The sequence below is a fragment of the Anser brachyrhynchus genome (assembly GCF_964034855.1).
Source record: "Anser brachyrhynchus genome assembly, chromosome: 7".
NCBI classification, from domain to species: Eukaryota; Metazoa; Chordata; class Aves; order Anseriformes; family Anatidae; genus Anser; species Anser brachyrhynchus.
Genome location: NC_137701.1, coordinates 18,341,210 through 18,366,204, shown reverse-complemented (window position 1 = coordinate 18,366,204; position 24,995 = coordinate 18,341,210). Strand labels below are relative to the sequence as shown.

The 24,995-nt window shown below is 35.4% G+C and overlaps 1 protein-coding gene and 1 long non-coding RNA gene across 4 annotated transcripts in view; one reads left to right on the top strand and one right to left on the bottom strand.

The window, feature by feature from the left end:
* LOC308198026 (uncharacterized protein) overlaps nucleotides 1-24,995 on the bottom strand; it is a 424,888-nt gene that overhangs the window by 385,227 nt on the left and 14,666 nt on the right. The window lies entirely within an intron of this gene.
* On the top strand, nucleotides 1,078-24,018 carry LOC308198029. 3 transcript variants are annotated; one of them, XR_013953541.1, is made up of 3 exons: nucleotides 1,078-2,243; nucleotides 19,637-19,768; nucleotides 21,198-24,018. It is a non-coding gene; the product is annotated as an uncharacterized lncRNA (long non-coding RNA). The 3 variants fall into 3 exon arrangements; XR_013953542.1 differs by lacking the exon at nucleotides 1,078-2,243 and adding an exon at nucleotides 17,822-19,042; XR_013953543.1 differs by lacking the exon at nucleotides 1,078-2,243 and adding an exon at nucleotides 19,053-19,272.

Sequence of the window (24,995 nt, the reverse complement as noted above, 5' to 3'; positions counted from 1 at the left end):
CCTTGGTCTGAATAGCAAAGAATCTGTGGAATCTGGGAATTATAAGGTGGCTCTTAAGCAAGAGTGAAAAATCAGCCCCTCTTCCAGGCAACAAAGAGATAGAATGACTACAGTGTTATTCTAAAGAAAAAAACAACTCATTGTTTTAAGTGGAGTAGGACTCTGAAACAATACTGACATGACAAAACATGCTCTAATTACACATAACATAGAGCTGTTTACTGCATATGTTCAAACACTGCAGGACACCACAGGTATTGACTGAAAATTCTTCCTCATTTTCAATATCTAAAATATTACCAGGAATTCCAATGTGATGCATGCCATTTATTAGGTGAAAACAGCCACACATTCATAAAGCGGCCTATTAATTTTTATTTTATTGCTCATTATTAAAAATTAAAAAATAATAAAATTCTTAAAAATAAATATATTTATAATTAAAGGCATCTCAATTTAGTTTCTCAAATAGTTCCCCAAATGGTATTTGTATCTTTTTAGTAGAACAGTACTCTCATATTCGATGAGATTCTACCTCCACAAATGACATCTGGTAATCAGTTCTACAGTACTGAAAGAATGAGTTAGCATGCAATGGTAATTTAACATGTAAACTGCTTCATTCTGCAACATAACTGAACTTGAACTGACCCAGTGGTGCTGAAATGAAAATTTACAACTTCCAATCAGAGTGGGATTAGCGCACACTGTGTCCTAAGCCCTGTTTCTGAGTTTACAGCTAAAACCTGAAGCAGTCACAGTTTGAAGGTTTACCTTTGGATTGAGCTGAGTTTCACATGTAACTCACATGCCAATAAATATTTAATTAACTAAATTTCCATTTTGGGGAAGTTTAGTTAATTAGCTGCCTGGTCAAAAGAAACCAAATGACAATCATTATGATCAGCCAAAACACCAGAATATAATATTGTGAAAACAATTAAACCAAGCATCTCCTTCCCTATCATACTAGTGGAAAAGGATTTCTGCATTTATTCACTTGAAATTACCACAGAAGGAAATACCATTTTGCAATTGCTTCAAGCAATAAATAAAAGAAACATCTCACAGCTCAGTATGCAACTACAGTGCTAAGATCAGGAGGCGATACAAAAAGCATTACTGAGGGAAGCTTCCCTTTTCTCTGGTTGTAGCAGAGGGGAAAGAAATTCATTCTATTGGATCACAACATTTAATGATTTCTTAGTGAGGCAGAAATGGCAAATTCATTTTTTAAGATGCAAGTAACATTTTGTCTCCTCAGTGTTGTGGATTACGCTTTAACTAATAATGGTCATTAGTATAGGGCTTTCCGTACTAAGTTAATGTAACTATTCTGTGCAGAGACATTGTTCTGTAAATCCTTTACACAAGAACATGTGGACATACACCTGAAAAAGATTTGAGACTGCAATCTTTATCTTTCAGGTCAAGGCATACAGGCCTGAACTTCAGAAGGAAGACTCAGTCACATGTACAGGTAGGTTCCTTATCTTTAAGCCAGTCTTAAGAGTACAATATGACTCCAACACATATGTTAACGTTCTCCTCCTGACTTGAATGGAACTTATCTTTAGCTTCTGACATTCTTAAGAGGCCAAAAACAGTGTCAAAAAAAAAAAAAAAAAGCAAGTCCAAAGCTGTTTGTCAACACAGTTACTTTCAAGTATCTCTGCACTTCTGGGAACTCCATTCATTAAACAAAGTGCATTCATTTGTGTTTCATGTTAATAGAAAGTTACATATGAAACTGATCGCATTAGATATTACTAGGAATACTAATGTCAGACATTTTTTTTGATACACATGATAAAAAATGGCAAAAAAAAACTTTTAACAGTGACTCAAGTAAAAAATCAAATTCAAGCATAACACAATGCTGCCACTTGTTGGTTCCAATGCCACAAAAAATGTTACTTCTCAGTTACATAAAGAGAAATAACATGTTCTCACGGCTGTGATTCTTTTTTAAAATAAACTTCATCCTTGAAGGGAATACTACTTTCAACAGTTGTTATATCTTTTCTTCACTACAAGTAGGATATCAATAGCTTGAACATTATAATCTTAATGGAATGTTTTCCTACCAAAATCTTGCCAGATGAAATTCCATTTTCCTCATTTCCTATATCTTTGACAATGAAAACTGCACTAATCTCTAAGACCTCTTGTTTAATTAGCACAAAACCACCAAACGTCTTAGCCTGCTGGATAAGTGTCTGCCACGCAACTGTCAACAAGAAGTAAGTTCATTTCTATTTGGCTTTGACATTCTTTGCTTTCTTTGTTAACCCTAAAAGTGCAAAGGTGCCTATACCATATCCTTTTCAACACGAGGAAGGCGTGTTTATTTTTTCATATTATGCTATTTTAAGATAGATTTCCTTTCAGGTAGTTTGCCCATTCATTCGATTTCATATAAACTATTGGAAAATACACCACCTATTTAAATACTTTGATCGAGGCAGTATTTTGAGGAGAGTGACTGGGTGGGACCAGAATCAACATACATAAGGGTTTTGTTACTAACTTAGGCATAGATTTGTTTCTGTTTGGGCAAGTAATTTACTACTCTGTGCTAAGAATAGCAACACCCATAAATAGGCAAAACAACTAATTATGAAGTAAACCTTGAGCCCTCATATGCCTTCATATATTCAGCAGTAGAAACTATGAAAATATTCAGGCATGGGAAAGACACGTAAGATGCTTTAAGATTATCGCACTAAATACAAAATGTGCAATTCATTCATATTGTTACTACTATCTTTCTATAAAATTTACTGTAGTTCAGCCACAAGTCATCAGAGTCAAAGAGGAATCACCAGGGGAAATGGTCTATGGTCAAACTAGATAATGATAACCCTATCTTCTGGCCTTAAACCCCTATGAATCTATTTTAAAGCTGTTATAAATCTGGAGAGCTACATTAAAACCTCATGACTAATAAACACAAATATATCCATTTAATTCTCTTTTAACACATTATAAATTGTTATGTATTAAAGAAACCCAGAATGAATACTATCTGACATAAACAGAAGTACAAATAAAAGTTTAGATGTTTCATTACCTTTTCAAAGCAATTCCTTCCTATGTAAAATGTATTCCACAGAGCAAAACTCTGTGATTTTAAATTGTGTGTACATTTTCTTTTGTTCTTAAAGATTTCTGCTTTACTTTAATGTCGTAATCGTTTTACAGAGTGGAATGAACATGGTTCAATCACTGATTCCTATGGGATGTGGCTTCTATTCAACTGTGAATTAGCAGTAACTATTTTCTTGCAAGTCTCTCTGTCTTTTTTTTTATCCAATTACATATTCACAGCTTTTGCATAGTGGAAACTTAAGAAATCTATACAAATACTTTAAGAGGGTACCTTGAACTCTTGTTGTGTTTAATCAACACCTTGTCATGTGGAATTATATCAAATTCATTTTAAAAGAATCTAAATAAACAGCACCATTTAATTGTTCATATCATCAGACAAGCAACTCCATTCATCTAATAAGAAGTGTGTATCTGAGTACCTACCCTCTTCATTGGGTTAATGGTGATTCAATATATTTAGAGCTGGAAGCTACTTCTCTAAGCTCGAACATTTGAATGAAAAATGGGCAATTCAGCTACATCTCCCTTGGCAAAATGATCCATTTAATCAGTGTTATAGTTTGTATCTAGACAGTAGGTTTTAATCAGAGTATCTATCTACTAATTCTGAATAGAAGGAAGTAGCATGAGTAGAGAAGGGAGAGAGATTCTAAGTACCATTGCTGAGTCAGTTTATTTCCTGTAACTATCCATCATAGCAGCAGAAGCAGCAGGCAGATGCACACTTACTTGAGAGAATACTTTTTTTCCCTGGGGATTCTAGTGCTGGATACAGCCAACATCTGTTTCATTGCTCCAAAAAAGGTTTAGCATCTTCTTTTGTTTCTCTCTGTATAAAGTGCAACTATTTTAGTCTACAGTGTGGCTATATGCTCTAAAAAGACGTTATGGGCTCGACAGTGAAATGATGGATTTCAATTACAGGTGGAATAAAAGTTGCATGATTTGCACAGTCAGACTGAATGAATATGATGGTATGCCCTTGTCTTGTACAAACATAGAGTAGGCATGTGAATGAGGACTTTCAGGACTGGTGAGTTCATTTGAAAGTCTTTCTACTGTATCCACCAGCTTTGATTCACCAGCAGATCAGATTATGCTATGCAGTGACACAGTTATCAGAAAACATACAGCTGCATACACATTCATTCATGCATCACATTGTTATCTGATTCTCTGAAAATTGATTGGATATCTATTTATTTCTAAGAAAAAGAATTAATCATTAAGAAGATATGGAAATGTTGACTAACAGTGGGTCAGTTTACCTTTAGTAATAATAATACTCACCATACACTTTCATGCCTTGTTTCAGCAAAATATGAAAGCTTACCTGAAGTCAATTGTGCTACTCAAGTTTTGATTTCAAGCGCATCTTTATGAACAGTGTTACAGGATCACAAACTTTTAAGACCATACAATCTTAGGTAAAGACAATGGCAATAATGTTGTATATGTAGGTGTGTTTGTGTGCATACACATAAAGATATGTGTGTAAACATACCCATAGATTTATATACATGTAAGCATACACATACATTTGATTACAGGCCACGAAAGCACTTGGCTGAAAATATTTAGAACTGGAATATCTCTATGGACCAAGTGTTATTCCAAATGTAAGATGTTGATTTTTGAGTTTCAGTGGAAAATATTCAATAGAAATGCTTGCTATTTTCAGGGCAGATCATAAGAATAGACATGACAGGTCAAAACAAAGGCAGCTTGGTATCCTGTTTCCAGGAAAAAAAAAAAAAAGAAAAAAAAAAAGTTCCCTTGTAAAAAGAGTATAAAAACAGAGCAATTATATAGCAATACTTCCCTGTATGCTCTTCTACCTCCTACCAATTTGTAGGAGAGTCTTCCTGAACTACAGGTATTATTTGTGTTCAATAGCTCTTGATGGATTTTTTCTTTGACATATTTATCTAATTGCTGTTTAAACCAAGGTAACCTTTTAGCATCCACAATGTCTAGTGGCAAAAATTTTCACAGCCAAATTAAACTGTATGAAAAACTACTACTATTTTAAGCCTGTCTCCCTATACCTTAAGTGTATATCCCCTCGCTTTTGTATTAGAAGAAGCAATCAACTTCTATTCATTTTCTTTGTGCCACTTAAGATTTTACAGGCCTCTATCTTATTTCCCTTCATTGTCTATTTCCTTAGCTGAAGAATCCCAATCTATTTAGTTCTTCTTTTTATTGTCATTCTTGTCTTATTCTACAACTTTGCTAGTTCTACTACTTTAATTTTAAATGAAGGGATCAGAAATGCAAATGGAATTGAAGATATAGCTGCATGATGTTTTTAACAATGTTTGATTCCTATTCCTTTCCTAATAATTCCTAATATTTTATTCAGTTTGACCATTACCCAGCACTCAACAGATGCCCTCTCAAAACTAGCTATCATAACTCTAGTATAATGGAGTTATTTCTCTCCTGAAAAATAACAATCATTTCAAAAATCATTCCTGCATATATAAAGCTGGAAATGTTTGCTTCCCATGCTATTTGCTTTCCTTTTATCAGCATTTAATTTATAGCCCAGTCTCAATATCATGCAATTGTTTTGCTAAGGGACTTCATTTTTAGTAACATAAATGGCAAACTTTAAGTTATACATAGCACCATAGATAGGCAAGGACATTACATGAAAAATTTTCAAGTTCTTAGAGATTATTGGACATATGAAAATGAATAATTAAGTCAAAGTTAGATATAAGCATCAAGATTTGAGTATGCCAATTCTGGAACCTCAATTCTCAAAATGAACAATCAAACACAACTTGATAATACTTATCAATACTAGGCCCTTTTCTTTACTCTTCACTGATTTTTGAAAGCCAAGGAAACTGCTTCAGTCAGTGCCTGCTTTAGCTGACCAGCTATATTTCATAATATAAGCCTCTGTATAACCTAATTGATTTCTATTCGCAGAAACAGATCCTGATACAGACATTTCCATATTACCTTTTTCCTCACAAATACGTAACATATAACATTCAGTGGTAAAATAATTCACAATTTTAAATACATATAGCCAATTTCTATCTAAATTATCAAAATGTTTAATCAGTCTCTCATGGTCAACATCTCATCTGAAATAAGACAAGTGTTCTTGAAAAAACTGATATAGGTATAACATAGTTCTGGATTTCTTCCATTAATGTATTTTACATTTTCTAGAGAATAAACCTCAAGTGGGGTAAAAATAATAATAATAATAATAATAATAATAATAATAATTTTTAAAAAAATCTTAGCATTAACTTGTTTCTGGTTCTTGTTGTTTTCTTTTTTTTCAGAAATATATATATATATTCAATATTTTAAGGCAATATTCAGGAAGAGCACTTTTCAGATTCACAGTTATATATCTGATATGAACACATATCATAAATCTGACTTTAAAGAGCACAATGGGTAAAATAGTAGATGAAACTTCAGTAGCATTTTCCTTGTTTTCTTAGATTTCCTAAAGAAAGATAAATTACTTTTGCATAACAGTATTTAAATCAAAGTCCATTATTGTCAGACTTCCCCCAGCAAAAAGCTGCTGAGCCTATTGTTTTCAATATCCTATGACTATTTTCTTTTTCCCGTAAAATTAAAATGTTCAGGAAGTGGTCTCAATGATTCAGCAAGTGGTTTCTTTCTCCTACAAATCAGTGTTGAAACAATGTTTTATCAATGCTAGGAAAGCATTTGGCTGATGATGATACTGTGATTTGAACAAGACAAAAAACTGAAGTTGTTGCTGACCTAAAGCCCTTCAAAATCGAAGAAAAGACACTATTGTTTTTAAGGGCTTCCCATCAGGTTCTACAGTAATTCCAACTTTTGTAAGATCTCAGTGTCTACACTACAACAGAGATAACTTTGTATATATATATGGTTTTACCTCTGCTCAAAATGTGTTCGTAGGCATTTACTATTGGCTTTTGCTGGTCACTAGGTGTACCTACAGACTTCACTACTCTGTCAATCTAAAGATTTCAAAGGTGAATATACATTTAAACTGTTCTTTGCTTAGGTTTTCCTTATACTGTCCAGCATGATTTTAATGGGTATAAGTCTAAAAGGAGAATCTGACCTACTTTGTTGGTCCACAAAGGTGCTCCTTTTTTTCTCAAACACATGAATCTATTAAGAGTGATGAGCAAGTAGTTAAAGCTTCCCATTCTCTCATTTTTTGTTTCTATTTTTTTTCACAGAAAAGCAATAGAAGTGTAAGATAAATATTATCTCTTCGTGTAACACCAAATTTATCATTTACATAACAACACCAACAACAAAAACAAAAAGGAACAGTTTGCTTCTCAGTAAATGTTGTGTTGTAACCATTAAAAAAGAAAGCAAGAGGGGGAAAAAGACTGCTAGAGCACTTGTGTTAGAAACATGCCATTAGGGCTAATGAATGCATTTTGTAAGTATATGCTATTGGCTTTCCCTTTTAAAAAAATCAATACAGCAATCCAGGTGAATATTTTCTAACATAACTACCATCTGACCTTGTATTTTTCATTTGCTAAAGGTTAAGTCAGAGTGTAAAAAGCCACATTCATAACATGAAGTGTTTTTTTCTCCTTTGCTTCCTGAAAGGAATAAGCGTGCACAGCATTTATAGAAAAGATACTGTTTAAAGTCACAATACAATACAATACTGTACTTTAACAATAGCGTTATAAGTGAACAGGAGGCAAAAGTGAACCTTGCCACTGGATGACGTCAATTGTCCAATAATTGTATGGTTAATCACTTAAGTTTGCTTTGATATCATCAGAATCAGATGATATGGTCAAAGGGGAAATAATTAGCATCTCAACTGATAAGGGTACAATGCTAGGACAGTAGAAAGCAATGAAATTGGATTGGATTCAAGCTGAGAATTGTTTTACTGTGGAAGTGTAGTGATCTCTAGAGACCACTCTTCAATTGAAAATGATTTTCCTGTTTATAAATATACATCACTTGAGGTTGTGTTGGTTTTTTGTTGTTGTTGTTTTTGTTGTTGTTCAAAGTATTATCTTTTGGAAATGATCTTAGCTCCCAGAAGGTATTGGACTTATTTAAGATGACAGTTTTCTCTTTAAATTGAAATCCAAACCCCTTGCAATTATGTAGTTTTGCTCCCTTTCTGACTTCAACAATTAAAAATGGAAATACGGGCATTTCATTGAATTTATTTAGAAGTTTTATCTTAGGGTACCAAGGAATCAGTTTGCTAGGAAAACAAATCTTATTATGGGAAACTTGAGTGTTAACTAACAGGAAATTACCAATTTTACATCGCAGCTGTTGACAATTTTATTTAAAAATGCAGCAAAACCAAAACCATTATATTTATCTGTACAGATGTTCTATGTTCTTTCATTAAAAATGGTGTAGTAATCATTTTAAAAAAATCCTTGGATATCATTGGACAGATTATGATCCTAGTTATAAGGTACTGACTGTGTAGGCATTCATTTAAATATAACATCAGAGTTATATCCTTTTATTCATGCTCAATCAAAAGCAAGAATAAAAGTTGCTCAGTCATTTGCTCACAAATTTCTGTCATGTCCTCAAAACATTCCTTCTTAGCCAATGATCAATCCAACTTACAATAGGTACATGAGCTTGCAGATAGAATAAATGAACGACTATTCTACGATTTGGAAACAATGGAGAAATGAGGCTTCAGGTCTCAAGAAATGCATCTACATATAAACACATTTGATACACATATACTTTGTGCCTGACAAAAATGTTCTGTTTTGTATTATAATAGGGTGCTGAAATAGTATAATCTGGTTCTATAATGTGTATCAGAGGCAGGGCTGGTCCAAATCATCTGTATATGCAGTAAACTCAGAAGTCTGTCCTCCTTCAAATTTCCAGGAAGAGAAAAAAACAAGACTTAAAAAGCAGGCAGAATATTCACTGTCTTGTAAAAAGCTTAAAGGAGCCTTTTTTTCACAAACATTCAAAACCCTAATAAAGAAAAAAAAAGTGCACGTGCTGCATTCACAAAATTAATTGCTTATTATTAACGCTTCATAGAACACCTACTGGAGGAATGCCCATTGGAAATATTGCTTTTGAATTTTAGCTGTTAATATTTTTTCCACAAGACCCTATTTTCTTCATATTCACACACCTAATAATCACAGTGAATCAAATTCCACACCAATTTACATCCTGCACTAATCTACTGAGTTGAATGGCCCAGTTCCAGACCTGTTATAACTGACTGTGGCCAGCAGAGTTCCACACATTTCCATCAGGACTGGATTCAACCATTAGTCTATAAACAGCTCCTGCAAGACACATTCATATAACATTTAGTCACTATAAATAGCCAGATAAAAATAAATGTTTAACCCAAGTGTCCTTTGTGAATTAAGTTTTGGATAGAAACATTTCCTCCCATTCTGTTTGTGATTGCTTGAAATATATAGATTTTTGTAGTTTCGGTATGCAGGCAGAAAACCAATTACACAAAAGCCAAAGACAAAAAATCTACAGGCTGTTCCAAACCACCACCAACATCAGTTTTGTCAACAATGAACAGTTCTCACAAGAGAGTCTATAGGTAGCAGCCAAGGTGATAAAACTTGGTACACAAGGCACAGATCCAGCTGACTGTTACGCGCTGAAAAATATCCTTCAACATCAAAACAAGAACTTGAAGTTGCAAGTTCTCCATAAGCATAACTAAAGTAGAAGTCATTGTAAGACCTAGAAGCATCCTGATGAGCAGAGAAAAACAGAACTGCAGGTGGGAATGAGAGTGGATGATGAGAACTGAAAGAAGAAGAAATTCAGGTCTTTTAGAAATCCTATCAAGCTGCACAGTTTGGAACTGCTCTGTGCTAGAAATATCATAGAAGTCTTTCATTTGCTGCAGAAGGCAAAAGGGTGCAGGTGTATTCCCAGTGTGGAGTGACAGTGAAAATTCACATGTGGTGCAATGTTGGCACTTAGGATTCCAGCCGCTATGATTGTCACTGTACGTACTTTTAGCGAGTCTGTTATTTGTGACAGATTTCAGCCAAATATTTCCAGAAATTGCTCCAGAACCTTGTAAGACTATTCAGACCAGATTCCCTACCTAAAATACATGCATAAAACAACTGCTTTAATGATGCCTGGGTTGCTTTCTCATAAAGCTTTCCTATAATGTTTGGCATCTCCCACTTCAGATCGTTTTACCACAACCTTATTCATTACACTATATGGGCTAAACTCTGCAGTTAAAAGAATTAAACATTACTAGAAACAGAATGGATGATTTCTTGTCTAAGGCAGTTGAAACCTGCCATAAGGAATTAGATGTTATCACTGACTTACAAAGTTCTTATGCAATGGCAAGCCACTCAAAGCAAATTTTTTGTTAGTGATCACTAAATGTGTGTTCTTCATGCATGACAGGAGTAATTGAAATCAATGGAAACTGTGCTTTGAATGTGCTATTGTATAATGTAGTGGTATTGTAATACTAGATACTCCGAAAAAATAAACCACAGTGGTGTCAAACTGTGTTACCAGAATTAGTAATTCTTTTGATTGTGTTTCATGTTGTATTTCTACATGCCTCAGTTTTGCCCCTGTAAAATTGAAATAATGTCAGTTTATCTCCCAAAACTTTGGTTAAAATATATTAATTGCTTTGAAGAACACTAGTGTTACAAGCAAAGAGTGCTGCGTGACGATCAGGAGGGAATCAATGTTGATACCAAAAATTCTAGTAACGTACTGTAAAGGAGTGTGCCTATGGAACAATAAGACAAAATTAAAATTGCTTATTAGCTGAGAAGCAGGAATCTTGGTAAATGAACTGTAACTTAGATTAGGCTGTTAAAAGGCCAAGAAAAGCTCCAGGAGCTGGCATGATAGTGCAAAACCTCTCTGTGAAGATAAAAAGGACACACCTTGGGAATGTAAGTATCATAGACTGCAGGCTTTCTGTTCTTCTTTTTAAAGGCAGCCAATTAAAACCTAAGTGAAAACTGAAAGAAACACTAGAAGTATACACATGTAGAGTTTTCCAAACGAGAAAACGCCACATACAAGACCACTTCACCTTTCAGCAGAGAGGTACTTTTTAGAGATGTAGCTACCAGCTGCGCTTTTTTCATGCTGGTCTCTTTCCCCAGTTTTCTACATGCATATTTCTATAAAATATTGGCTACTGACCAAATGTGACACTTGGATAAGATTTCTACTTATTCTTGAAAACTTGCCAGAAAATTGAAGCCAGGGGAAAATTTACTTCAGAACTAAATACAGCCTTTAGGACTGGGTGTTATGCATGAGAAAATCTTCAGTTGCCTAACTCCAATAGATTTAAGCACCCTTTGCATCAACTTCCTAAACATAATTACCTTCTACAAAACTTCTTATGTGACAGTGAAGTTAAGGTTTTATATGAGATAATCTAGAATATTTTACTATATATAGTACAAGAAAGGGAAATCTTGTCTCCCCCCATGCCCTCCCCTGCATGTCTCCCTGATTTCTTCCCTCAGCAATTTTATCTGGCTGCATCACCATGCCATCTCCTTCCTAACAGCTCTGGTACTTACTTGATGCCTCAGCAAGGCCATTTAACTCACTATCAGCAACACCCTATTCCTCACCAAATCCTTAGTTACAAACAGAGAAGGAATGAGCATTACGGCTGCCACAAAGTAAGCAGTAAAGTACACCGAGGCAGGGAGAGAAGCTGACATGGGGCGCAGGAGCAGGACATCTCTCTTTTGACAGTGTGGTGAACTGGTACATCAGTCCTTTCTCCTCATTTTGCTTCCCTTGCATTATCCACCTGCCCAGCTGTTAAGTATGTGGTCGCCCCTTACTATTTTGGCTGCACAGCTTAAATTTAATATGGATATACAAATATAATTACTTTATGATGAAATGCATTAATAATTCAGATTAAAACTAAAAGAAGCTTTAAACTAAGCTCCAACAGAAAGGAAATTTTACAGAGTAGAATTTGCCTTTTGTTTTTTTGATATTTTTTTTTCTAGGAAAGTCCATGGGAAAACCTGTTTCTTGAGATGGGTTATGATTTTGTACAGAAAAATGTGTTAGAGTCTTTAGTAATAAGCAGATAAAAGTCCTCCCACAGCTTTAAGGCACTGCATTTCCTGTTTACCTGTAGCAAAGGACCCAATCAGAAAGCAGACAAAAAAAGTGCTTTAACATCAATATTAACGCTGTTGCTCAACTCATTTAAAAGTGCCCTCTTTAAAACAGCATAATAGGTTGCTTTTTTGTGAATCTGAATTTCCAGAAGTCATTCTATTTTGTATTGAGATTGCATCCAATTTCCATTAACCTACACATCTTTCAGAAACTATTGGAATTGTTCATATCATATTTTATACACATATTTAACATATGTGTTTGTATTGTATTTTATACGTATTTTAGATATGCATTATGTAATGTGTGTGTTCGTGTATATATATACACACAAACCTAGTTCAACGAATACTTAAGACTATGTCTAAAACCTAGACACACATTTAGGACAAGAAATGAGTAGCATTGCTTACAAAAGTTCCTACAATACAACAGTAAACAGTTTCATTAAATCTTGCCTCCAGTGACTAAACAAGCTGCAGACAAGTCCAGTCATTTCATAGCTCTTGATTTTGGAGCTATGAGCAGAGCTTCCCAGTCATGCAGAGCCACATGGTTTTGCTAACCAAGTACAGTGTGAAAATGGATGTTGCAAAACATTAGTGAATGAATCAGCAAATTCCTTTATTCCAGTAACAGAGCTAGAATAGTAAAACAAGCAGCATAAATACAAAAACGTGTTGCTGTCTGCATAATCAGTGGGATAAAGCACAGCAAAACAATTTAGTTTAATAGAAGTCCTTTGAAAAACATATAAATGTGTACATTGCAAACTAATAGTGGCCTTAAACCCTTAGGGTTTTCTCATTGCTGATAAAAAGAATTCATAGAATTGGGGGGGGGGGGGGGGGGCAGGAGCAGGATAAAGAGGGGTAAGGGGGAGAGCTGCTTTGGGTAATTAATACATGTTAACTTTATTGAAAATATGTATAATGTAGGTAAAGTTCTTCATTTTTTTATCAAGAAAATGAGGTACATCGGGTAGAAAAAATCTGAATGCTTAATATACTCGATGCCTTGTTTGCCTCACTTTTCTCTCAATCTCTCACACCTTTTTCTCAGCAGCAGACAGAGGACAAAACATGTGTGATGTTCAATGAAATCTGGTGTGTTTCTGCTGCTGAAGCTCCTTAGCAAATGATTCAAAACACAAAATGGAAAACAAATACCAAATGGCAGAGAAGCATACAATGGAAATGCTATCTGCACCTGAAGGAGGTGGTACACTCACCACACTACGTGACTCAAATATTACTGGAAAAAAAATCCCTAGTAATGATCATGTCACAAACAAAAGTAAGCACAAGAGAACCACAGGAGCTGGACCATAATTGTGTCTACTTCTGAATATTCTTCAGTTATGTTTTCCTATCTTGAAGTAAGCTGATTACTCAACGTGATACTTTGTAAAGCCGAAGGGCACCAGGACTGCAAGCATTGATGCAACAGCAACTAGTGATTTTGAAAGCCTATTCAGAAAGTATATTCAGAAAGCCTATTCAGAAAGTATATTCAGAAAGTCTCTCTTCAAGACAGAGACTTCTATCTCAGGGCTAACGTTTGCATAACACCATATAGCATAAGAACACAGTGCTGTGAAACTCTGCCTCTAATTAAGCAAAGTACCAAATAGAAAATAATTGAAATCTGTTAATCTGGATTTAAAAAAAAATGCAATAAATACGTTCTTTTAATATGTACTATTCAACTCAAGGTCCAGATTCTGAATTATATAAGTGCCAAAAAAAGAAAACTGCCTTAAAACAGTAACCGTGATGAACTAGACTAAATGGACTGCAGAGAAGAAAGGAGTTATAAATGACAAATTCCTGTGGTTAGATGAGAGTAACATTAGTGAGTTTGTCAGTTTCAGAACCATGGAAGAATATATTTTTTCAAAATCTTAAAATTTGTATATTAAAGATTTAGATTTCTATTTGAAAATTAATAAGATTTTTTTAAAAGATTCAGATCATTTAAATACTCTTTAACACCTGCATTGCTAACTCGCCACTGCATTATTTGATACTGATTTAAATCAAATTATCTCCATATAATAACAGCAATAGCAGAATGACTGTCTGTGATTCTCATTGTAAAACTTTTTATTTTCTGCTTGAGGGTTTTTAACCAATGGTGGTTTATTCTTAGTATTTATTGCATATAGGATTGTTCTCTCTCTCTCTCTCTCTCTCTCCCTCTCTCTCATCAGCTTTTTACTGTTTTATCAAATATTCCTCGACCACAAGAATTTTTAGGGCTACTGCTACTAGAATTATGAACTTCTCTAGAAGAATAGGCTTTTCTTAAAGCATCTTGTGTTGGAAATAAAACTAAATGATCTTTTATGATGAGTAAAATGGGTAAAAAGGTATATCCTCAAAATATGAGGAGGCAAAACACTAAAAGCAGATATAAAATTTTTATTCTCTCTTGACAACAGTATATATTGAAATGCCAGTCACTAACAGTTGTCAATGATAACTTACTGGATCAATTCCATTAAATATTGTTAACTTCTCTTAACTGGAAATCTAATTCATTAAACCTGCTGTATTTCTTGAAATCTGTGGTTGTCATTTTCTAAAATATTATAGAGTCCATGAATATCTCACACTATTTACACATTATTTCTAAAATAAAATGTTGGGGTTTTCTTCAGAAGTTCCACAATCACATTATATTTACATACCTAATAACAAGTCTATTTACAGCAAATAGGATATACTAAAGACATGTTGATTCCATATTTGACATTTTTGTAAAGCATCATCATTTCAGTAAATGGGTAAAACATCACTTAAAATGTTTGCTGTTCAAGTATAAATTCAGAACTCTTATAGTGGATCAGAATTCCTTGCAACTGTGTGGTGTCTTCCAGAAGAACTCCCCATTTAATTAAATTTCACTAGAGTCCTTCAAGGCAAAGTCATCATTACCTCAGCTTTCACTGATGACATGGAAAATCTGTACTGATCAATGTACAGTCTAAAATAATTCACACAAACAAACTAGCTCTTCCAGTTGGAGTCTCTTGGCTGGACCAGAGATTCAACTCAACATAGGCCCACTCACTTCAAAAGAAGGGCAGTGATAAACACTACCAAAGTGTTTGGCCATCTTGTTCTACAACAATGACATTGATGCAGTCATTACAACATGTGAGCAGGATAAATCTCCCATTTATGCACCAAATTTGGCTGGCTATTCTGTGGGATATCCTAATTGTCCATGCTTGTGATATTAACAATTTGTTTAGATATAAATGTAATCTGACACATCCAATTTGAGCACAGATAAAAGCTAAGCTGGATACAGATCTACTGCAAAAGTACTGCAAAATACAGTACCTTATTTGTTTTGAGCTACTTTTCTGATTCTATTTTTACTCACTGTGATTTACCACCAGTATCCTCTGGGTGATAGTTAAGGAAACAGATGCTGGGAATCTCTGTCCCTTCAGTTCCTGAGAGGAGGGTTCTGACTCACATTTGTGCCCAGTCTCTCCTTTGTACTCACGCATGCAAAGGGTGGTTGTGTGAAACTTAAATTACTGCTTGATTTCCAGTTTCTCACTGCCAGTTTCCTCAAAATTTCCACTTACGTATTTTACAGCTTTACCAGTTTCATTTGAACAGCATTTTATTACATGTTTCCCCTTCCAAAACCTGAACTTCGTGTTCCCAGGATAAAGTTAAATTCTTTTATTTTGAAGTGTTCTATTTATTTGGGATTTTCCAATGAAACTGGATAGAAAAATGTACAAATCTGGGACAAAGTTGAAATTAATTTTTAGCAGATGTTTTAGTCTGGTTTTTCCTCTAACATTTTGACCAAATGTACGTATAGTAAGTAGGATAGCAAAATGCTTAGGGAGGAAGAACATAACAGACCATCAGATCTAACCAATACAAGGAATTTAATTCCCTCAGCAACTACTAAACACAAATAAATACAGCTCATGCCTATTATTTACAAGGCTATCATGGAACTTTCCATTGTCAGTGTGCAGATATGAAAAGGCTTTCTGGCTTTCACTGACAGACTGCTGTACTTAGTAGTGTGCAGGAAGAACATTTCTAGATTGGAGGTATGAGCAAGAGAGCATCAGTGTTTCTCTCCAGGTGAGATAAGATACAGATCACTATGACCCAAAATGCAATCATTATTATTTCTAAAATGTTGCCCAAGACACAGTCAGATAGCAATGAAGGAGTTAAATGACACACTTGGTTTCATTCATAGAAGATTTCTACTTGACTACGATTAAAATCACAGTACAGTTCAGAGATGAGGTCTAGTGTCATTTAGCGATGAGTTGCCCTGCCTGAGTTTCTACGAGAAATAGTCATAATATAATTAATCTGGTGGAACAGCTGGATACACAGACTGCAATTAATTTTGCTCTGAATATTAGAAGTTCCACAGCAGTTGAAAAGAAATGGTATTAGTCAACAGATTTCTGAATTAAGCAGGTTGTGGGCAATAAAGCAAATTATTGTTGATATTGTAAAACTTGTTTAAACCAACGGAATGATTACAGTAAATCTGTATACTTAATAAATATGCATTAGGACTCATTTATGTGTGAGAAAAGGAGATTTTCATTTCAACTTCTAACAAAAGAGGAAAGAGAAGTTCTAAATAAACCATCAGACCACTTATTAAACTGGACAAATGTGGGTTGTTTACTGTTTCATTGCTCAGTATGTAAGTAGCATATCAAAACACAGCATAACAAATATCTGTGCACTGGAAACTTGATTTCTTGATTATCCAGAGATACAGGCAATATCTCTTTAATAGTTTTTTCAGGGAATAGTTCTCCAATAAGAGCTGGACTTCTAAGCAGATGGTCACTGAACAAGAAACAGTTGAACAGTGGCACCCAGAGGTGAAAAGTGTACTGCTCCTAAAGAATTATTCCATTTATTGTAATCTATTTCTCATCTTTTCCTTCTGTCATTCTCAACTTTTCTTTTCCAAGTAACAAATTCCAGAAAAAAAAGAAAAAGAAAAAAAAAAGCTGCAATTTGGAAGAACATACTCTAGAGTTTAAAAAAGAAAGCCCCTGCTTTATAACAACTATTACTGTTGGGAACAGATTTTAGAAACACATCTTTCTTACATATTTTTTCTAACAAAGAACAGGATAAAAATAACCACGGAAAAGAGAATATTTTCAGACGCATCTCTTTGGATGGAATTTTGAAGCCACAAAACCATGTATCCTCCCTAAATTCACTAGCTGAATTTATTGTGCAGGATTATAATAAGAGCTTGAAGATCCAAAGACAAAAGTTGGTGGATTTTAGGACTTGGGATCATAATACAACAGAATTATAGTAGACACAAGCTGCCCATATTATCTCAGATGCCTTGACATCAGAGGTTTGGTGAGACCTATTGAGTCATTGTACTAAAAGCACCAGGCTGAGAGCACCCATCTGTGATATATTCCTCATGTTCCTTAGGCAATATCTGTTTTTAGTGTATATATGTATACGCATCTATATACATAAATATATATATGTATAACAATTAAAAAAAGTTTGATTAAATACAAAGAAATGGTGTGGCTACTCAGCATCAGTCCCAGGAAGACCCAACAAAATGAGGCCCACTGAGTTTTGATCAGAAAGGCCCTATCTTTGCAATTATCAATGAGTGCCTGTATCATGCAGCTAGAGCAGGACCCCATAACTGGGCTGAGCTATGCTAAACCACATTCACACCCTAAGGATCTTCCAAATAACCTTCTACTTAAGGCTAGACTAGGCAAGGCTTTTGGCCTCAACAGACAAGACAAAAAGAAACAGGTGTTTGTTTTGCTTGAATTTTAAAGATTTTGAAGAGTTTATTTCTGTAGGTTAAACAGATTGGAAGAGCTGTCCAGAACGTTTGATGCTTTTCCCTAGCAGCAAGTTGTTTTGTCTGCCCTGCCCTTCACACTGATTGCTGTTATTGTTGTTACTACCAATATCATTATTTATTATCATGTAAGGAGCAGCAGTAATGTGATAAGCACAAAACTGAAGTTCATATTTACATATCTGCATCTCCAGCCCATGCAAGAGGAAGGAGTTTCCATAAACTCCAGACAGATGTTTCTAAAAATGTTCCTAAATTCATCTCTATATCCAGTGTCTTCAGGATTGCATTTACACTATTGTCACTCCAGAAACCATCAACTGAGGTTAATTTACAACAGTTTATAGGGCAGGACATTTCTCCACACCTGCTTTTCAACCAGGACTTTAAACAAACATGAAAGCAAAGAAGGAAAAGAATTACAGCTACATACAAATCAACATCTCTCCCCACCCCTCGCCTCCCACCCCACCTTTATTTTCCTGTCTCCTTAGGAAGACCGTGACTATTTGCAGATAATTTTTGTTGCAAAGCTGCAAGGCAGTGTCGCACTTCACGGCTCTGGCACGCCTAGCACGCTGCCATTGAAGTAAGGCTGCAGGGCACAGCTCTGCTGCGCGGAATTAACGGGCGGCAATACCGTTTTCAGTACAGTGATCCCATAATGACCCCTAGCAAACGATCGTATTCTAAGAGTTGTACCGAGCGACGTTAAGTTTATTGCATATTTTATCTCAGCGTGACTGTTACCCATCAATCACCCCGACGGCCGCGGCCGCAGCCGCAGCGCCTCCGCAGCTTCCCCCGGCGCCGAGGAGGGGGCCGGCGGGTGGCGAAGCGGGGCTGGCGGCGCCACCTCGCGGCGGCGACGCGGGGCTGGGGCGGCGGCTGGCGGCGGGGCCGCGGCAGCTGCGGGGTGAGCCGACTGCGGCCGGTACCGGGCAGGGCCCGCGGCACGGGGCCGGGCGGGCGCGGTGCGGGCTGCAGGCATCAGCAGGCGGCGGCTGAAGTCAGCAGGCTGTCCTGAGGCTCCGGGTGTCACGCTGCCGCGTCGTTACCTGCAGTTTTGCTTCAGATGGCCAGAAAATATTTTAATGACCCTAATGACCATCGTGTCTGTTTCTTCCGTTGGACTTAGCTCCTGCTGTAGGTACAGGGAGGGACTTGGCTGCGTTGTTTTTGCAATTTAGGTTCTAGTTCCCAGAAAACGTCACCCTACAAGTGATCTATTCCTTTTGAAACAAAAGTTACTTAAATGCATGGCTGAAAATATAAAACTTAACAACAATGCTTGGACCACAGTTCCTCTTCCAGGATTGTGCTGTAAAGAAAGAGGTGTAAAAACATGTAATATTTATTGCCAACCAATAAATAAAGGCAACACCTTTTAATTCCATAAAAATACATTCAATGGGGAGGGAAGCATTTTGTGGAGAGGCAGAATAGCAAATCAGTAAGTATTTCCTTCTGCAAAACATGGATTTTTTTTCTGTGTTCTATAAAATCATAGGTGTGTTACGTGGGTGGAGAAAAAAAAAAAAGCATAAGAAATCAAAATATTAATCCTGTCCCTACCAATAAACAACGCTTGGAGAAAAGTCGAAGCAGAAATGAATATTCTTGTTTCAGCATCTGCATGTAGGTAAGTACAGTGCAAGAGATGGGGGTGGAGGTTATTTACCCTTCCTCCATTTAATCTCTTAATTTATAGGCATCCCTTTAAAATGGACCGCTTTGTAAAAACCTCTCAAAGGAAAAAGACATTGCCTGAACCCTTCATGCTTTATTTGCAGTACCCGGGCTGATGAGGCATTCTGTCTCACTCCGCCCCCTGCTCCTCATAGCGTTAAATAAAGAGATCTTTTCATATTTAGCTGTAAGTGTTATGCCTCACAGCCCAAACACGCATTTTTCTGTTTTGCAAGCAGTGTAGCTTATTCTGCATGGCTGTGACAATGCAAGAAGAAAACAGATATGTAGCTTTGCATTGGGAGGTTGAACACTAAAAATTACTCTTGTGCGTTTTCCTTTATAATCATATCAACTGCCTTTCTGTGTAGCTAAAAATAGAACGTTTTGAGTGTCTTTTACATACACCCCACATACAAGGTTGCAGCCTTATCCAGAGCTAATGACTAGTCCAAACTTTTAGCACTGTCAATGAGAGATGGAAAGTATTAAGTGTCTGCATATCTCACCGATACTACTATGTGGTAAAGATTTTCAGCAATTCTGGCAAATTAAATAACTGCCAAACAATCTAATCAATGGTCTATTTACCTAACCTAATTTTCCGTCACTCCAGTGGCATACAGAGGAGCTTCCCATGAAGTACAATTCCAGAATAAGCTATCCAGCTTGGCACAGCAGTTGGCAAATTTTCCCCAAAGTATGATGGATTATATCGCCATTTAAAACATTGAATCTTATGTTACTGTAAATGTCATTATTCCTATTGTTGGCTAATGTCATTTAAAGCTTGATCCAGGAAGACATTTAGTTTTCAGTTAGAAACTAAATATTCTTCTGGAAAAAAAACAGTTGATAAAATGGAACTCTGCAAGAGTCTCACACACTGCATGTGCACTGCACGTGAAGAGATCATTTCCATTTCCAACTTCAGTGACTCTACAATTAAAAGGCTACAGAACACTTGAATGAAGTCATTTGCCAGAATTTAACTCCACCACCAGCATATAAGAAAATTAAATGGTATGTTTGGACATATATGAGTTTTATATTAAGTAAGGTAACGATATTTATTTTACAGTTTTTGTAGCTATTTGGAAAACTATATTAAGCAAAGATTATTACATAATGCCTAAAATTTGAATTTGAATCTACATTGGTAGATCCTCAGCCTTTGGACTGTGTACATGTATATAAGTGCATTTATTTAGTGAAATCAAAAGGTAGAATATAGTCTGCTGACCATCTGATTTTAACTAACCAATACACTTATCAAAGTGACAGTATTATTTTCATAGCTGCCTGAATGTAAAAATAAGTTCCATTTGATATATAATGTTTATATTAATCCTTTTAAACATTTGCTGCCTTTCACCCCATAGGTGATTCCCTGTAAAATGTGTCGAGTGATTTATTAAGGTCTGACCCAGCAAAGTGCAGAGAAGGCTCATATCCCACTGGCTTCAGGAGCAATTAAGGGCTTTTCCATGCACCTTCCAGGATCAAGTTCTGAGGATTCGGCAGTTCTCCTGGACTACACTTGTGTTCAGATTTTTGTATGCTAACTTTCTTCGTCATGCTTTCATTTTGCACTGAGGTCAAATAAAAGCTGTATCCAAAACTTTCTTACTGAGGAAAAAAAATCAGTTAAATTAATATGAGTTTGAGCAAGAAAGGAATACAGGCATGAGTAAGAAGTTTGTCACAGCTAGTTTTTATCTGGCAAAGATTACTTGAGATTTTCATTCCAAAAAAAAGTCACAGTCTACACCTGAAAAAATTACAGCTGTTATAGTAAATAATAAATAAAATATAGCAAGAATATTTACATTGTAATGAACAATTTGTAGAACGAAAGCTAACATTCAGCAATTCTACCTGTGTTTCTGTCTTGAGAATTTCACCCTGCCACAAAACAACATGTAAATCAATGGAAAATACTGGGAATTGTAAATCAATAGCAGTTATTTTACTGCTAAAAAGAAAATCCATTATTCTAATTTTCCTTGTTTGCTGTTTGCCCTCACACTCTAGAATGTTCTCTTTTTTTTCTTTGATATTTTAAAAGCTGGTTTTAGGCAGTCTGTGAAGTAACAGTGATCAGGAAAATCCGCAAGGCATTTGAAAGGATTGCATAATCCAAAGGATTTATCTACGTCTGATTGAATTGATTGACTAAGGAAAAGAAAACTTTTTTTTTTTTTAAAATGCATGCTGCTTTTTAGAACACAATGTAAGAGCGTTAAGTATTTTAACAGGTAGTCTAATTTGAACACTAGTAAAAAGACAGCACAGCATTCTTAAATTCAGGAAAAAAAAAATGTTGTTCTTTCAGATGTGTCTTTGCTAACAATTTGGAAGCATCCATTGTATTACTACTGCAGTGTTATTGAGCTAGTTTTATTAAGGCAAATTTATAGCAATGTTAGAAATTAATACCACTCTTATTTCCTCCACTGCCTGGCTTTATTGAATGCCATGGGGCATATTAATCAGTAAAGCCAAGTAGTGCATGAAATAAAAGTATAAATTAACCTGTAACATGAATGTAAAACGGGGCTTAATAAAATAGAAATAAATAACACTTTAATGATAATCAACCCTGCCTGGCTTAGCCAAGCACATAGTGTAATAATGCTAAATACAAAAAAAAAAAAAGTATTTAAATAAAGTTTAAATCATGACACAAACTACATAATTTCCAAGGTTAATACTTAATTCACTATATTGTTTAAACACACGTAAGTTTGTGCAAAAACAACCACCTTTCTGGCCTGAAACTTCACCTAGCAAAAGTCCTGTCAACTTTGGAAGTAGGCCCAAAACACAGTGACTGAGAATGTGAGAAGGATTTCAGAGCATTTCTGCATTCTAAGCATCTGTATAAACAAAAAAGAGATCTTTGCACACTATATTTTGTATACACCCAAAAAGTATCTCCAAATATCAACTAAAACCATAACAGTCTCTTCAAACCTGTTTTACACAGGTGAACTGTACACATTGTGTATAGTGATTTATTAAAGGCTTGACCTTGCAAGTGTGTGAAGTCATATTAACCTGTCCTTAAATTTATGTCGCTTTTTAAAAAAAAAAAAAAAAAAGTGTATTCTGGGGTATAATGGAAGGCTTTTTTTTCTGGAGGAAAGTCTCTTCTGTCCAGGGTCCAATAAGATTTGTTCCAAAAAGAATTACTCCCATCACACAGAGTGATACATGCAAGATTTTGCAAAATCAAAGCTAATTTTGTAATCATAAAACAACAGACAGCTCAGCTTCCCTCTACAGTTACTGCAGTTCCAGAGCACAAAGACTTGACTACATTGTCCTCCCTAATAACTACATATATGAAAATACATCTTTGCAAAAACAAGGAAAAAAATGGCCAAAATCCTTATCATAAAACACTGAAGTGTATGCTCCCCCTGCTGGCTCTGCTGCAAAGTCAACTGTGAAACACACCTGCTGTTAAGTGGCTTGCTGCTAACTACGCTGACATAAATATGTTACAACCTTGCTAGAAACACCAAGTAATACGGAGAAAGGTAGGATAAGAAGTACTGCATGCATGGGTGCCACATGTAACAATATAAAAATAATACTAAAGTAAAGGTTTTATAGATCTATATTAGAAATGCAGTGGACTTCATGCATCCCAGTTTTTCTATTATTATGGAGACATACTAATATCAGATACTGCCAACATTTAAAAGATAGGCTGAGCTATGCTTGAGACACTGTTTGGGTGGGCCTGTAATGTTGCAACCAGTATTAATTTAAATCTGTCACATTTGCAAATTGTGTAAAACAGGGTTGCAGACTGGTTACATTCAAAAGAGTACCCAGGGCCCAATAGAAATGGTTAAGGATTTTATTTTGGAGAAATGTAGCAGCACTGAACAGGAGGCAAGCTTAACATTTAGTCCAAGTGAGGTCCCCATACTCTTCACTGATGTCCGCTAGGAGTTCTGTCAGCTAATGAGTTGAACCATCTGTAAGTTTCCTGACAGATGTGGCCAACTCCCGTACTGGGCTGCTACGAATTCTGATGCACCTTTTTTTTTTTTTTTTTTTTTTTTTTCCCATGAAGCCTTCAAACACATTCCTTTTGACTCCCAAACTACTGCCAATATTTTTTTCTTTTTCATCAGTCATGGCATCAGTTTCAGCTCCAACAGAACATCAGCGGATGTAAAGGAATTACTCAATATCCTCCGGGCTTTTTTTTTCTTCCTTTTTTTCCTAAATCAAAGTTTGTACTTAAAGACTGAATTCTTCTAAGTACGCTGAGTTTAAACTATTACATAGATTTTTTTTTACATTCATAAACTTCAGGGTTTCATTAGATGCACAAGGCTGTCCCAGTTAGAATACCCTAGAAATATATTGTCTCAGTGCTATTACAACAAGACACATTCTACAGTAGCAAAGAAAGTAAATTGTGAAATCTGTATCTTATCCAGTAAATATATGAAAAACAAACTTTAAAGGATCTTTAAAAATGGTTCATAAAAGAATCTTTCAATATTGTACCTGTCATCTGCATAAACCATATCTTTTGGACAGGAACTGAATTTAGAGTGACTTTACCATGATAGCTAAAGAACTGTTGATCCAAATGGACACTTAAACATTAAAAATACTGGTCACTGTGTTTAGATCTCTGAACTCCACTTTACGTTGTTTGAAGGTCTAATATCTTAGAAATTTAACCTCAGTATTGACAGGATTATAGTCATCAGTCCTGAAGATATATGTCATTCTAATTACATTCCAATACAACATTTATGGACAGTTAGCCAATTTAAATCACCAAAAAGAAAAAAAAAAATAAGCTGGAGAGTACCACTTGTTGGTCTCAAAATTCAACAAGGTGTCAAAGGTGCACATCTCATTTTCGACAACTCTCAAGGCTGGGCAACTCATGATAAGTTCTCTGAAAAGCTAAAATGTTATTGAATCAACAGTTATGTAAATTTCAAGACACTGTGCCAACTCTCAGAATATCCCAAATCTAGGATTTATATTTAAGTAAAAGATCAGGAAAGTGTGTGAAAGATGTATTATAAAACCCACAGTTAACAGAAATCAGTTAAGGTCATGCCTGCATTTTAATACATTAAGAGAGATAGGATTTTTCCTTTAGATATTCCCTGCAATATTAAATTGAAACAACTATG